The sequence below is a fragment of the Bufo bufo genome, chromosome 2, assembly GCF_905171765.1.
Source record: "Bufo bufo chromosome 2, aBufBuf1.1, whole genome shotgun sequence".
Classification (NCBI taxonomy): Eukaryota; Metazoa; Chordata; class Amphibia; order Anura; family Bufonidae; genus Bufo; species Bufo bufo.
Window position 1 is genome coordinate 823,419,410 of NC_053390.1, and position 16,429 is coordinate 823,435,838.

Sequence of the window (16,429 nt, forward strand, 5' to 3'; positions counted from 1 at the left end):
GTCTCGGTGGGCTGTTACTACGCATCTACTGGAAACACCACAATCGTATCGAGTTCAGCACGGTTTACGACACATCTGTGATGCTCGGCACCTATTTGTGAACAGTGACAAAAACGTATAACACCATGATCTGGAGGGCATTCAGCTGGTGGATGAAGACCATCTATAGGAGGCAGACACGACCACCAAACATTTTATACATGTTCCGCTCGCCAGATACGCACAAGAATCTTAAGAATTGGATGGATCAAAGCACAAGAATTATTGCTGTATTGTCATTCAAAAATAGGAACCATCTACAAGGACAAAGCATCTAGCAATGTGGGGTGGTGCAGGAAAAAAATAAATCAAGATCTCTCCTCTGTAGCCACTGGCTATAAAACCGAGGTATTTTTTCAGTTTAATGGATACTGAAAACTTAAAAGGCTTGAAACACAGTCTATCTGGTGGAGTAAAGGGCAACCATGGGTCTCGCAAAAGGCTTTTTGCATTGTGAATGGGCTTTTACTGAAAGACGGATGTGTATTTTTAGAGCTGTCATCATCTATAAGCTTTATCTTAAGAAATCATGAACAACATCTCTTGAGGGCACCAACAATGGGCTAAGACCCCAGAACATGGTTGACTTAACATGGAAAATGTGTCCTGAGGACAACGTGCCCCTCCTCAGTTCTACACAGACCTTTAACATATATTTCGAGAAGTTGCATTAGATGGACATAACTCAATGCTCACCACTAATATATTGGCAAACGGTCGATTTTCTCCATAATGATGGACACAAGCCAACATGGGTGGTCATGACCAAGACCCCATTTTGATGACTTCTGAGCAAAAAAAAAAACAATGCATTGACACACATGATGGCCATTTCATCCAGAAATGAGCTCTACGTACTGATCTACAATGTTGACTTTTTGTTGAACCCTACAAAAGTTTTACATAAGCCAAGGAACACACCAAATCTTATAGTACAGGACAAATACATAACAATATTGCATCCTTGTACACACTGACGGCGCAAGCTAGGAAGCGTCCATTAACGGAAGCGGATCCGTTACAAGAAGTTTCTCTGATACGGAAATTAGTGTCCTTTCTATAGGCACCTCCTTTGTACCTACTACAAGATACAGTGCATTCAGTTGGATTAAAGATATAACCTTATTCTGTCGGAAGCTAAAATGGCATAAATTCTTTAAGAATAATGATATCGATGAGAGTCTCAAATTAGGAATTCCGCTTGAGGATCTCCCAGTGACTAGACTTATGGCAGACCTATTGGAGGAGGATGAAAGGAATATTGGTCTAGGCCTGTTTACTATTTTAAAACTAAAAAGCTTAAAACCCCTCCCCCAATGGAGACAAATACCATAGATCCTGGGTATAGTCACCCAAGAACTGGAGAAATAAGAACAAAAAGGGGTTGGCCATATATCCAACCTAAATAAATGAGAAATAGATGCCATGATGAAGATTATTATTAAACCACCTGATAAGGGAGGAAGCCTGGTAATAATGGATCTTTATAATTACAATCAGATGTGTAACTCCATATTAAACGATTGTCATTGTTATACATAACTCTCTAGGGACCCTAGATCTTGAGAGCATATTAATATGGGCACTTGATGAGAGACTCATTTCCCAGGACTAGATAAGATTTATGCTCCACACAACACCCAAAAATTCCTACCTTCTATGCATTTCCGAAAAATTCTAAGGGCCTTAGGGACGACCAATTGTGACGGAAATTAATTCCATCACTCAGAATGTGGGAATTTACATAGATAAAATCCTGAGGAACTTTGTAACGGCCCTCCCCTCATATATTAGGGATACAACTGATTTATTGACTAAATTGGATGGTTTAACATTGAAAAGGAAATAGCATTGGCCTCAATAGATGTGGAGGCGTTGTATAGCAACATCCCCAATGAAAAGAGGATACAAGCAACACATCAGTTTGTGAAAAGCTACTTGATTTTGTTATCAGGCATAACTATTTCCTTTTTTACTCCAAATTCCACCAGCTCAGGGGCACACCGATGGGGAGCGCCACTTACAATAATTTGTTCCTAGGCTGGAGGGAGGATACGCTGGTGTTCACTGGGGACAGTATTTGTACAATGAAGATTTTATTCTGGGGCCATTTCATAGACAATATTTCTGAATTTATAAAAGAACTTAATACTAATCAGATTGGGATGCATTTTACTTTGGAGACAAATCAGGACCATATAGTATTTTTGGATCTAGACATTACCCTGATTGGTGGTGTCTTGCATACTAAGACATATAGGAAGCCCACGGCTACCAATAGCCTATTAAGATAGAAAAGCTGAGTAAATATGACAATCGCACTCCAATTTCAATGCAGAAAGGTAGTTCTTTTATTAGAATAGGCAACTTCACAATACGATGTGACGTTTCGGTCCAAACGTGACCTTTATCAAACACTGTGAGAAAAGGTAGCATATATAGAAATAAGATACATGTAAGATACATGTGGACTGAGAAATGCATATAGTAATAATATTGAGATGATATTAATATCTCATAGGTCACACTATCATACAACTTGGAATAACAATGGTTCTCAGACACTTCATATATGGTATAAAAAATGGTCACATCGTCTATGATAACCTAGCGAGCGTAATGTAGAAAACAAATAGCGTGGGATCTGCCAGGGGTCCCTGCCGGCGACAAAGCGGCACATACAGATTTTCATGACATATAGACTGTCATGGTCTTACCTGCTTGCTGCTCTCCTTCGTTTGACATGTGCTGGCGGCCATCTTGGGTCCTGGGTTTCTTGTAGCCTTCCACCCTGCGGCTCCTCCTTCCCCTGGGAGGAGCTGGATGCCTAGCTCATATATATAGGAGGTCTGTGGCTTCAGTTCCTTGCTTGGTCCCCTTGTGTTCACATGCTTCTAAGACTGCTGCTGCTTCTGGTTCCTGATCCTGGCTTCGTCTGACTACCCTGCTGGTTCCTGATCCTGGCTTCGTCTGACTACCCTGCTGGTTCCTGATCCTGGCTTCGTCTGACTACCCTGCTGGTTCCTGATCCTGGCTTCGTCTGACTACCCTTCTGGTTCCTGACCTCTGGCTTCGCAAAGACTCTGCTCGGTTTCACCATCCGTTTGGACTTTTGCTTTACAGCTTTATTTTCAATAAAGCCTTCTTATTTTCACTTATCTCTTGTTGTACGTCTGGTTCATGGTTCCGTGACATTAGGACCAAGCCATGAATTCTGACGGTACAGGGCCATCCTCGCTACCCACGCTGGTTGCCAGACTTGATCAGCAGGATCACCTGTTGGGTCGGTTCGCTGTGGCGTTGCAAACCCTGCTTGAACGCACGGCTCATTTCGCTCCCGTTGCCGATGGGTCGGTTGTCGCTCCTGGGCTCGCTCCTACTGCCGCTCCGGTTGTTGCGCCAGAGTCTACCCCGACACCTGTTGTTGCGCCTGCGGTGTTTCGGGGTATGACCGGTTCTGCCCCTCTTCCACAGCGCTTTGGGGGAGAGCCAACTCAGTGCCGAGGTTTCCTTAACCAGGTGGGCATTTATTTCGAGTTGCTGCCACATGCCTTTCCTACTGAGAGATCAAAGGTGGGCTTCTTGATCTCGCTGCTCTCGGACAAGGCCTTGGCCTGGGCCAGCCCTTTATGGGAGAACAACAATCCGGTGGTTGCCGAGTTTTCCGGTTTTGTTGCTTCTCTTCGGAAGGTATTCGATGTGCCGGCTCGTGCTGCCTCTGCTGCGAAGCTCCTTATGTCCATCAGACAGGGTTCACGATCCGTAGCTGAATACGCCATTGAGTTTCGTACCCTGGCAGCAGAGGTGGGCTGGAATAATGAGGCTCTGGTCGCTGCTTTCTCTCATGGTCTCTCGGATGCCTTGAAGGATGAGGTTGCAGCTAAGGACCTACCAGTTGAGCTCGAGTCTCTTATTTCTTTCCTGATTTTGATTGACACCAGACTCAGGGAGAGACCTTCCTTTAAGGAGAACCTGCGGAGGTCTTCTAACAGATTGGTGCCTACGTTTGCTGTCCCACCCGTGCCTCCCTCTCCTCCCACGCCTCCTGGGGATGACTTGTCTGGGGGTGAACCCATGCAGCTGGGGTTTGCTCGCCTGTCCGAGGGGGAGAGGGCACTCCGGAGACGCGAGGGCCGATGCATGTACTGTGGTCTCGGTGGGCATTTTCGGTTGGCATGTCCTAACCGTCCGGGAAACGCTCGTACCCTGAGATCCTGTCGGGGGCAGATCTTGGGTGGAGTCTCCTCGTCCCCGGTTTCCCGTGTTGACAAACCACTGATCACTGTTGTCCTCTCCTGGGTCGGGGGCTCGGTGACGACCCAGGCGTTGGTGGACTCTGGTGCTGGTGGTTTGTTCATTGATAGTGTGTTCGCTGCCGCCAATTCCATTCCTCTGCAGGCTCGAGGTTCCCCACTGGCTCTTGAGGCGATAGACGGCAGACCCCTTCTGCCGCCACACGTGACTCATGAGACCCTTCCAGTGGGGATAGCCATTGGTGCCGTTCACAGAGAGTCGGTCTGCCTCCAGGTTATTTCGTCTCCACACTACTCGGTGGTCTTGGGGTACCCCTGGCTCCAGAAGCATAATCCGACTTTCGATTGGAGATCGGTCGAGATCCTCTCGTGGTCACCGCAGTGTGGGGCTAGTTGCAACCGTTTTGTGCTCCGCGGAGGAGGGGCCCTTGAGGGGGAGGTACTGTCATGGTCTTACCTGCTTGCTGCTCTCCTTCGTTTGACATGTGCTGGCGGCCATCTTGGGTCCTGGGTTTCTTGTAGCCTTCCACCCTGCGGCTCCTCCTTCCCCTGGGAGGAGCTGGATGCCTAGCTCATATATATAGGAGGTCTGTGGCTTCAGTTCCTTGCTTGGTCCCCTTGTGTTCACATGCTTCTAAGACTGCTGCTGCTTCTGGTTCCTGATCCTGGCTTCGTCTGACTACCCTGCTGGTTCCTGATCCTGGCTTCGTCTGACTACCCTGCTGGTTCCTGATCCTGGCTTCGTCTGACTACCCTGCTGGTTCCTGATCCTGGCTTCGTCTGACTACCCTTCTGGTTCCTGACCTCTGGCTTCGCAAAGACTCTGCTCGGTTTCACCATCCGTTTGGACTTTTGCTTTACAGCTTTATTTTCAATAAAGCCTTCTTATTTTCACTTATCTCTTGTTGTACGTCTGGTTCATGGTTCCGTGACATAGACAAATAGCAAACAGATACGGAGCTGTAGGAAATTAAGGAAAATGTACTCTTTATGATTTTACAACATCTTTAAATAGTATTCTAGGTGGAAAAATAAGGAAGTTCAAAGACCGGGTGCCCTCTTCACTTTCCAGATTGCCAGGTGGAGAAGCGCAGGGGCGTAACTAGAAGTGACTGGGCCCCACAGCAAATATTTGTAAGGGCCCCTCCAGCGCGCTTCACACCTCCCTCCTCCTGTGTAAACCCCACTCCTTTGGCACAGTGTAGCGGTATACTGTATATTGTGTGGCACAGTGTAGAGGTATACTGTATATTGTGTGGCACAGTGTAGCGGTATACTGTATATTGTGTGGCACAGTGTAGAGGTATACTGTATATTGTGGGCACAGTGTAGAGGTATACTGTATATTGTGGGGCACAGTTTAGCGGTAAACTGTATATTGTGGGGCACAGTGTAGACGTATACTGTATATTGTGTGGCACAGTGTAGAGGTATACTGTATATTGTGTGGCACAGTGTAGGCTATATGTGTATAACATAAACATATTTCATATGAAAACTTACAGTTACTTGACCCTTGGGGATCTCGGACACTTCCACACTTGGCCGGGGGCTCGGTGGAGCTGATGTTGTGCTTTATCCTAATGAGAAAGATTTCATAATAAGGATTTGGAGAAGGGGCAGAGGGATAGCAGAGCAGGGAGAGGATCGTGCTGCTACTAGGGGGTCATACCATGGGGGAGAAATAAAGCCCACCATAATGCCCCCCCCAGGAGAAATAATTCTCCTTATAATGTGACAGTGCAAAAAATACCCCCTTGTAATGCCCCCAGTTGAGCTAATGTCCCCATAGTGCCCTCATAATGTGCCAGTATAAAATACCCCTATATAGTGCCCCCAGTAAATGCTTCCATAGTGCTCCTCTCCCCCCTTCCTCTTAGTGCTCCCCATAATGTACCAGTATAAAATGCCCCATATATAGTGTCCCAGTAGATGCCCCTCAGTGTCCGGCCTCTGATAGGCTGCCGGCCTAGTGTCCCCCATAATACCCCCTAATAATGTGCCAGTAAGTGTCCCCATAGATGCCCCCCCATCATGTGCCAGTATAAAGTGCCTCTCTCCTCCCCCCCACATGTCCCAGTATCATAGTGCCATCTCCCCCCCAATGTGCCAGTATCAAGTGCCTCTCTCCTTCCCACCCCCCATGTGCCAGTATCATAGTGCCAAACCCCCCCATGTGCCAGTATCAAGTGCCTCTCTCTTCCCCCCCCATGTCCCAGTATCATAGTGCCATCTCCCCCCCCAAAAAAAGTGGCAGTATCAAGTGCCTCCCCCCCATGTGCCAGTATTATAGTGCCAAACCCACCCATGTGCCAGTATCAAGTGCCAACCCCCCCCCCCACATGCCAGTATCAAGTGCCTCTCTCCTCCCCCCCCATGTCCCAGTATCATAGTGCCATCTCCCCCCAGGTGCCAGTATCAGGTGCCTCTCCCCCCCATGTGCCAGTATCAGGTGTTAACCCCCCTCCCCCCAGGTGTCAGTATCAAGTGCCTCTCTCCCCCCCATGTGCCAGTATCAGGTACCAACCCCCCCAAGGTGCCAATATCAGGTGCCTCTCTCGCCCCATGTGCCAGTATCAGGTGCCAACCCCCCCTCCCCCCAGGTGTCAGTATCAAGTGCCTCTCTCCTCCCACCCATGTCTCAGTATCATAGTGCCATCTCCCCCCCCCCACAAAAAAAAGTGCCAGTATCAAGTGCCTCTCTCCCTCCTCCCCCCATGTGCCAGTATCAGGTGCCTCTCTCTCCCCCATGTGCCAGTATCATGTGCCAACCCCCCCCAGGTGCCAGTATCAGGTGCCAGGTGCCTCTCCCCCCCCATGTGCCAGTATCAGGTGCCAACCCTCCCTCCCCAGGTGCCAGTATCAGGTGCCAACCCCCCCTCCCCCCATGTGCCAATATCAAGTTCCTCCCGCTCCCCCCATGGAAGTAACAGTCGGGTATTAAAAAAATAAAATAAACACTTCTACTTACCTCCATGTCAGCGATGCGATGCAGCCTCTTCCTGTGTCCCGCCCTGTATGTCCATATATGGAGTCAGTGCTTGTATTTCAGAAAAGTTTCTGCTGGGATTCAAACCCACAACCTTCATGTATCAGAGGCAAAGCACCTAACCACAAGACCATAAGAGGTGCCTTGCTGCTGACTAAAAAAATATGAGACTTCTACTGTTATAGCTGGCTAAGTGTATATCTATACACATGACAGCTGCTCATATATAGAGATATAGCAGTGCTGAGTGTGCTTGGACAGCTGTCATGTGTATAGATGTACACTTAGCCAGCTATAACAGTAGAAGTCTCATATTTTTTCAATCAGTTTCAATCAGTTTCAATCAGTTTCAATGCAGCCTTCATGGCTATGTGGGTAAATGCTTTGCCACTGATACATTGGAGGTTGTGGGTTTGAATCCCAGACACATCAGGAGACTTTAGGATACAGTAAGATTAGATCACATTAGCAAGGGGGCCTGTCAGCCGCTGCTGCTTTGAAGGGGCCCTGAACATTAAGACAAGAATCGATATTTAACTAACTTGAAAAAAAAACTGTCACACACGCTGCCGGGGCCCCAGGCCCCCTTGGCAGCTCGGGCCCGAAGCAGCTGCTTCCCCGGTAGTTATGCCACTGGAGAAGCGGATAGTGAGCAGAAAAGATAGGTGGAAAACTTCACCCCAGAAAAGCTGCTGTTGGACTAAAGGGATGCTGGGTTTAAAAAGACCGAGGACCGGAAGTAGGTGGGAGGGGCCTAGCATCGGCATCTAATTATACAATATTGATTAAATAGTTAGGTGATGGTGATGGATTGGCAACCAAAGGAATATGGAGAGGAAGCCCAGAATATAAACCAGTAATCACTGATGTGGTAGAGTGTATGGACCAGGACAGGGAGACATCGATGCCAGTGTGCGTTCCTCTGTGGAACGCGACCGGAAGCGGAAGGGGTCGCGGCCCACAGTGGAAGTAGAGGAAGAGGCAGGATACTGATGCGTTCCAGCTTGGAGCGCATCAGAGGAATAGATGCCGATGTATGCAAAAGGGCTGGAAGCGCAACATAGGCGCATCAGTGGGCCAGAAGAAGCCGATGCGTTCCACAGTGGAACTCTAGGCCCCTCCCACCTACTTCCGGTCCCCCATATTATCTCTATATTATTACTATATGCATTTCTCAGTCCACATGTATCTTGCATGTATCTTATTTCTATATATGCTACCTTTTCTCACAGTGTTTGATAAAGGTCACGTTTGGACCGAAACGTCACATCGTATTGTGAAGTTGCCTATTCTAATAAAATAACTACCTTTCTGCATTGAAATTGGAGTGCGATTGTCGTATTTACTCAACTTTGTCTGGACAGGAGGTCACGACAACCTGCACCCTGTATTCACTAAGTGAAGTACCGCACTCCGTATTGGCTGGTGCCCGCAAGGACTTTGTAGTCGTAACTCAATAGTAGAAAATTGCGGCACACAGCTTCTTAGACTTGCAATTATTCAAGGTTTTATTATATAGTATCACTTTACATCGTTAACGTGATCCAGTTACAATCCCCATATTATAATGGTAGTCAGCGGTCAAAATCTAGGAGGAAATGTAGTAGTGTGCGCTGGATCCAGCGCACCCTACTACATTTCCTCCTAGATTTTGTTCACAATCATTATCAACCACCTACTAGACCGGGAACTTGGTTGAAAAGAAGACCGATGGGGACTTTTAGATGTGGAAGCTGTACAGCTTGTCCATTTATACATCAAACTAAGACTTTTGAGAGTCACTCCACCCATAAGACATACACAATCCGGAACTTCTCAAACTGTGGAACGACCGGAGTGGTATATCTTTGCGCATGTGTATGTTCCCTACAATATGTGGGGAAAACCAAAAGGTAACTAAGGCGACGTATTTGGGATCACCTCGGTGACATTAGACGTAAGAGGGATACCCCCATCTCGAGACAAGTACTGGGGGGGGTGACCTCGATAGAAAGATATTGCAAAAGGTGACTGAGTGGATTTTTAGACTTAAGACTGTCAATCCTCATGGTCTTAATGAAACACTATCATTTACTAGCTTCCTCTGAGGTCCCCATCACCCTAGCTCTTGCTTTTCCTTATTCCTCGGCCTCTCATAGAAGAAAATAATAAAATCCTGGTTTCTTGTTCTTTGTTTTTTGTTTTTGTTTCGATTGGGATTATTAGGAGCTAATCTGATTCCTTTTTTGAACAGATGTTTATCTCCTTTCCTCCCATTTCTTACCTTTTTCCCACAAAAAAGCCAGTATAGCTACAGTATATATAAAATAAGCCAGATCTCCCTTCTGATAATCTATTATTTTTCTGAGGATGTCGCATCCATTACTCGCACCCATCCGTCATGGATCTGCAAAAACGCTTCCGTTACCATAATACAACCGCAGGCATCCATCATGAAAGGATACGGTTGTATTATGTCTTCTATAGCCATGACGGATCCGTCTTAAACACCATTGAAAGTCAGTGGACAGATCCGTTTTCTATTGTGTTAGAGAAAATTAATCCGTCCCCATTGACTTACCTTGTGTACATCCGTTTTGCTCCGCACCACATCCCGGATAGAAAAACTCTGCAGGCAGTGTTTTGGTGTCAGCCTCCAGAGCGGAATGGTAACTGAACGGAGGCAAACTGATGCGGGTCATTTTCCATTCAGAATTCATTAGGGCAAAACTGATCCATTTCGGACCGCTTGTGAGAGCCCTGAACGGATCTCAGAAACGGAAAGCCAAAACGCGAGTGTGAAAGTAGCCTAATTTATTTGGTAAAAGACTAATAAATTTAATAAAAGAATAATTTATTTACTAAAATACATTTTTTTGTCATTACAAGACTAATGTTTTCACTCAAAGAATAACAGCTAAATTAATTATTTTTCTGACAAAAAACAATGGTCAACACGTCCGCAACTCTGTTGTGCGATAAATCTATTTATTTGCACTGCCCACCGGATGTTAAATTAGACCCCTCTGTAACACTAAATCAAAGTAACTGTTTGGCTAACAAAAGTGGTTAAATATCAGTGTGGACACACCACAAACATTTGCGGTCCATTTTACAGGGATCCGTTTTTCTGTTTTTATCTTTCAGTAGTGTTTCCGTTCCATTTTTCGGTTCCGTTTTTCCATCTGGTTTCCGTTCATCATTCGTTTTTTTGCGGATTGCAAACGGAAACGGAAGCATACAATAATGTTCAAACAGTAAGTACTGTAGGAAAGTGCAAGAGGTCATCATTGACGGAAGTTATGTGTCACCGAGGTTCCTGGTCTCGGTGAGGTAAGAGCTGGTAATTTTAAGTGTCAGCGGCAGCTAGTGCTGACTGACACTATTGGTTATTTAGTGTGGCTGTAAAGCCGATCCGAGCCGGCTCTTACTGGGAGCAGCCAAAGTGCAGGGTGGGTGGCTGTTCCCCACGTTCCGGCCAGGTTTTGGTTAGGGATATAAAACCCAGCAGTCTCGGCTGTGGGTAGATTATCCTCCATCTGACAGTGGAGCTTTACCAGTCTCTGTGTTGGGGCCTGAGAGTTTGGGCCGGGATTAAGGCCTACTATCTTGTTTGGAAGAAAGCACGTGGACTTCTGTTTCACCCAAGGATTTATGTGTTGCTGCCTGGTGTGAACAAACACCAGACTCAAGGTGACAGTTTTTTCCTTGAAACTGACTTTTTGTTGTCACTTTCCTTATGTGTGAATAAAACACTGAACTGTTTACGTTAAAGACGTTGTCATTGCCTCTATACTGCGTCAGCAAGCCTGTCTACCAGAGCAAATCCCCACAGTACATAAAAAAATTGGACAGCCATAATATTTTTAATAGATGGTTACGCAAAAACTGAACGGATATGGAAGACATACGGATGAATTCTGTATGCAGGTTTTTTTGCGGATCCGCTGACTTGAATGGAGCCACGGAACTTAATTTGCGGGCAATAATAGGACATGTTCTATCTTTGAACGGAACGGAAATACGGAAACGGAATGCATACGGTGTACATTCAGGTTTTTTTTGTGGAACCATTGAAATGAATGGTTCCGCATATGGACCGCAAACGGAATCCGCAAAAACGGAACGGAAAAAAAAGCATTCATGTGCAGAAGGCCCGAGACAGGTATACCACCCCAATTAGAGAATCAGTGCTTATAGAATTGATTATCTATTAAACAAGGTGGACACCGCAATAACAGCAGAAGCAGTGCTCCAGACTAAAAAAAAATCTTAGTAGCCATTGGCTCCTGAACTGAAAAATTTAGGAGCCAAATAAAATTTTTAGTACCCAAATCAAAACCGAATCAAAATTTTGGTATCGTGACAACGTTACGCCGATCAGATTGGCGTAGGGTTGTTTCGATACCAACGTTTTGATTTGCTTTCGTCACCATAAAAAAGTATTGCTATACTCAAAAAAAGCCGCGTGCATTTCGCATTTTATGAAACGTTCGGCCCATAATAGAACAGTCCTATCCTATTTTTTGTCGGGTGACAAGGTGACTAAAAATGGCGAATGCTCACCGCATAGGAGAAATTTTTTAAAAATTTAATAGTTTGTACTTTTCGGACACAGCGCTATGTAATATGTTTATTTATTGTTTATATATTTTATATGTAAAATTGGGAAAGGGGGGATTTAAACTTAATATTTTAGGGTACTTTCACACTAGCGTTTATCATTTCCGGCATAGAGTTCCGTCACAGGGGCTTTATACCGGAAAAGATGTCTTCAGGTCAGTCTTTTTGACTGATCAGGCAAAAGATAAAACCGCAGCATTCTACGGTTTTATCTCTGGCGAAAAAAACTGAAGATTTGCCTGAATGCCGGATTCTGCATTTTTCCCCATAGGAATGTATTAGTGCCGTATCCGGCATTCAAAATACCGGAATGCCGGATCCATCCTTCCGGTTGAACCGTGCGATTTTCACGCATGGTTGCTAGGATGAAAGTCTATTCACTGTATTACTTTCCCTTATAACAACATGGTTATAAGGGAAAATAATAGCATTCTTTAATGCAGAATGCGTAGTAGAAGGTCAATATAATAAACATTGGTGGCACAGTGCGCCCCCCCCCCCCAACATAATAAACATATAAACATTGGTGGCGCAGTGCGCCCCCCCCTCCCTAGTATAATAAACATATAAACATTGGTGGCGCAGTGCGCCCCCCCAACACCCCAGTATAATAAACATTGGTGGCGCAGTGCGCCCCCCCCTCCCTAGTATAATAAACATATAAACATTGGTGGGCAGTGCCAATGAGGGCTAAAAAAAAATAAAAAAAATAAACTCACCTCCTCCAATTGATCGCGTAGCAGCCGGTCTCCTGTTCTTTCTTCAGGACCTGTCAAAGGACCTGTGGTGACATCACTGTGCTCATCACATGATACATCACATGATCCATCACCATGGTAATGGACCATGTGATGGAGCTCAGTGACGTCACCACAGGTCCTTCATTGGCACTTCCCACTGCGCCACCAATGTTTATTATACTGGTCGGGGGGGGCACTCAATGTTTATTATACTGGGGGGGGCGCACTCAATGTTTATTATACTGGGGGGGGCGTACTCAATGTTTATTATACTGGGGTGTTGGGGGGGGGGGGCGCACTGCGCCACCAATGAAGATCACTGACCTGTTAATACAAATACAGGAGGCGGGTGCCGGAATCAAATAGCCGGCACCCGACCTCTATGACAGGGAGCTGCGATCAGCGGCAGTTAACCCCTCAGGTGCCGCTCCCAGTGTCATAGAGGTCGGGTGCCGGCTATTTGATTCCGGCACCCGCCTCCTGTATTTGTATTAACAGGTCAGTGATCTTCATTGGTGGCGCAGTGGCCACAGCCCCTCCCCCTGTCCCTCTCCTCATCGGCCGCGGCGGCAGCAGCACAGGGGGGAGGGAGAGAATCTTCCACTGCGCTGCTGATAAGAACATGATAGTTCAGCTTCTGTGCCCGCCGCTGTATTCAGACTAAAAAGTCTTGTCGCCATTTGTAAATTCTAAGTCGCATTGGCGACCATTTTGGTCGCCATCTGCAGCCCTGAGAAGTAGACAGGTTATTCACCCCAATTTGAGAATCAAGGTCTAATAGTTAGAGATGAGCATAGTTTTGTAAAATTCGATTTGGCTGCTTTGCCGAATTTTACAAAAAAATACCACTTTGTGACGAATTACTTTGTCATTAATCGCATTACTTTGTAAGTAGTGGGAGCAATGACAGGGAGCAGCAATTGCACTGCTCCCCATCATTGTACCTCTCAGATGCCGCGTTCATATCTGATCACCGCATATCATAGGAATAATACATTGTAAAATAAAAAAATCATACTTACGGTACCTGATTCATTTGCTTGCCAGCCGCTGCCATCTTGCTGAAAGGTCTGAAATGAAATCTTGTGAGGATCGAGGTGACGTCATCACGCTGGCTGGAGTGGGGTGGCGTCATACGTCACCGAGCATGGGATTTTTGCTGAGATCTTCAAGCAAATGGAGACGGCCAGCTCGTCGCGATCAAATGGATGAGGTAAGTATTATCATATTTTTTTTACACTATTTCAGGTTAAATGGATTTGCTACTGCAAATTTCGAGGGAATTTGGATTCCCCGCTAACCAAATTTATTCTGAAATTCTGATCAAAATCCATATTGTGGACTTCGAGTCACTCATCACTACTAACAGTATTGTTTATCTATGAAACAAGGTGGAAACCCCAATAACAGTAGTATTACACAGCTTATTCACCCCAATTTGAGATTCAAGGCCTAATGGAATTGCTTATCTATTAAACAAGGTGTACACTGTTCAATTAGATAGCTCTGTGCAATACACAGGGATTGATGCAAATTGGGCTGTCTTATATGGATCCCTTCAGTTTCAGATTACAGAACCTGCACTGTCCCTGCAGTCTCCTTTGCTCTTCCTATGCTCAGCCTACAGTATATAAAAACTCTCCAAACGATCTCCCTGCACTGTACCTGCAGTCTCCCTATCCAATATTCCACAAAAAAAGGCTTCTTGAACACTGTCCCTAGTGCTTGTCACTAGGGATGAGCGAACTTCTGTTTTAGAAGTTCGTGTTCGGGTTACCTCAGAATTTCGTTAGAGATACCATGACCTCTAAAGGCATTCCGTTATGCATTCCGTCCTTGAATTGTGTTATGGTCCAAGGTCAGGGGATCCATAATGCAATTCTGCAGTAGCCTGATGTCACGGCTGAGGATGGGGGAAATCCTCAGCCGTGTGGAGCCCGGTGATGTTACGGCTGCTTGGCCATGGTGACAGGATTAGGGAGCAGGTCACCTCCTAAGGCATCCCTAACCTGACCCTAGCTCCTAGTTACATGGGCCAACCTTGATGGTAGGAGGGCCCATGCTCCGGAACCTAAAAGTCCCTGCTGGCCCTCAAGATGACCCTCACCTAGGAGCTGAGTAAGACAAGCCCACTCCTCCTAGACACGGAGGAGCAGGAGTCTCAACGGCCAAGCTGCAGGAAAAGGGGAGACATAAACAGCTCTATGGATATGGCAGGTGAACAAGAGTTCCACCTACCTGCCACAGCCTTGCTGACTGGATCCCTGTGTTAGCAGGGTGCAGATCATAAACGCATCCCTACACAGGGACCCAGATCCATAGCTGCACAAAATCACATATAAAACATCACACGGACATCACACATAACTGGAAATAACTAAAGCACAATATGGTTATGACATTAAGGTTTATGACCACAGGGGTGGCTCTTACTGGCAGGTAAGAAATACATGAGGCTGCTCTCAGCTAAGCATGGCTGAAGCAACCTGCAGGCCTACAAAAGCAATGAGGCTTTATAGGCCAAGAAGCCACACCCCACAGTCGGACACACCCAGTGATCACACACACTAGGAAGGGGATTAACCCTTCCAAAACCAGGGAAGGGAAAACACCACTTAAAGGGGACGTGCACACAATAACATAAAACACAAGTGCACACATACACACCTCACACAAAACCGCATGCGCAGCGTAGCGAGCTGCATGGCACAGCTCAGCCTGCTACGCTGCCACATACATACTGTTGCCAGCGGCAACCACAGGTGAGGCCAATACCACAGCCCTCACCTGTGATTGAACACCAATGAAAACCGCTGACAACCGCATGCGGTTCAGGAGTCACGGTCATAGCCATGGCCGTGACTCCTGAACACGAACTTCTTAAACAGAAACATTCCTACTTGTCACATGTCTCCCTATTCTCAGCTCACAGTGAAATGGCCGGCACCGCACAGGATGAGAATTGTATAGGGCTGTGACATCTCAGGGGCTGGCTATCTGATGAATGGCTGTCTGTACGGCATAATCAATGTTTTTGCACTTGCGGGTTTCTTACTTTCACTTTGTAACAAGTGTAGCGGCCATTTTAGGCAAAAAGAAATTTGTGTTACCACGAAGTGCGAGAAAACTCGGATTCTTTGCAAATCAAATTTTTGCTAAACTTCAGTTTGAGTTCTACTTCAGATGCTTCAATTCGCTCAACACTACTCATGATTGAATCACCATTTCTATATACTGTGCATACAATGACATAGGCAATGTTGGTAAGGACAGAAATCCAATAGTGCAGTTGGTGCCGATCTCTTAATGACTCATCATTGTTGACAGTTCTCACATTGAGGTACAAGATGTTCAATGCATAGTATGGAATTATATACATTCCATAACTACAGTCAGTGATGGTGTTCGGCCTTTAGGATTTCATATCCTTAGCTTAGAATGTCCTTTCCATGCAGATGTTACACTTGTCTACAAGATTATTCCTCCTGCTGATCCAATGTTCCCAAGGGATGATAAACAGACCACAGTGTTGGCTCCCATTCAGGCCCAGTGGCAGAAACCTTACCACATCTTCAAAGAAATACAGCTCTTACATGGCACATAATGGGGAAGGACATTCCCTCTCACTTTTGGTACCTACAGCCAGTCATATCTGCAGTCACAACATCTGCAGGTCCATCCACCTTTACTGTAGTCTTCTCATCTGAAGCTGTTCTTGTGGCACCCCTGCGTGGAGGAAGGAGACTGTCTCCTCCTAAACACATTGTTACATATGCAGGTTTTGTCTGTGGCTTATTCTACTAGGC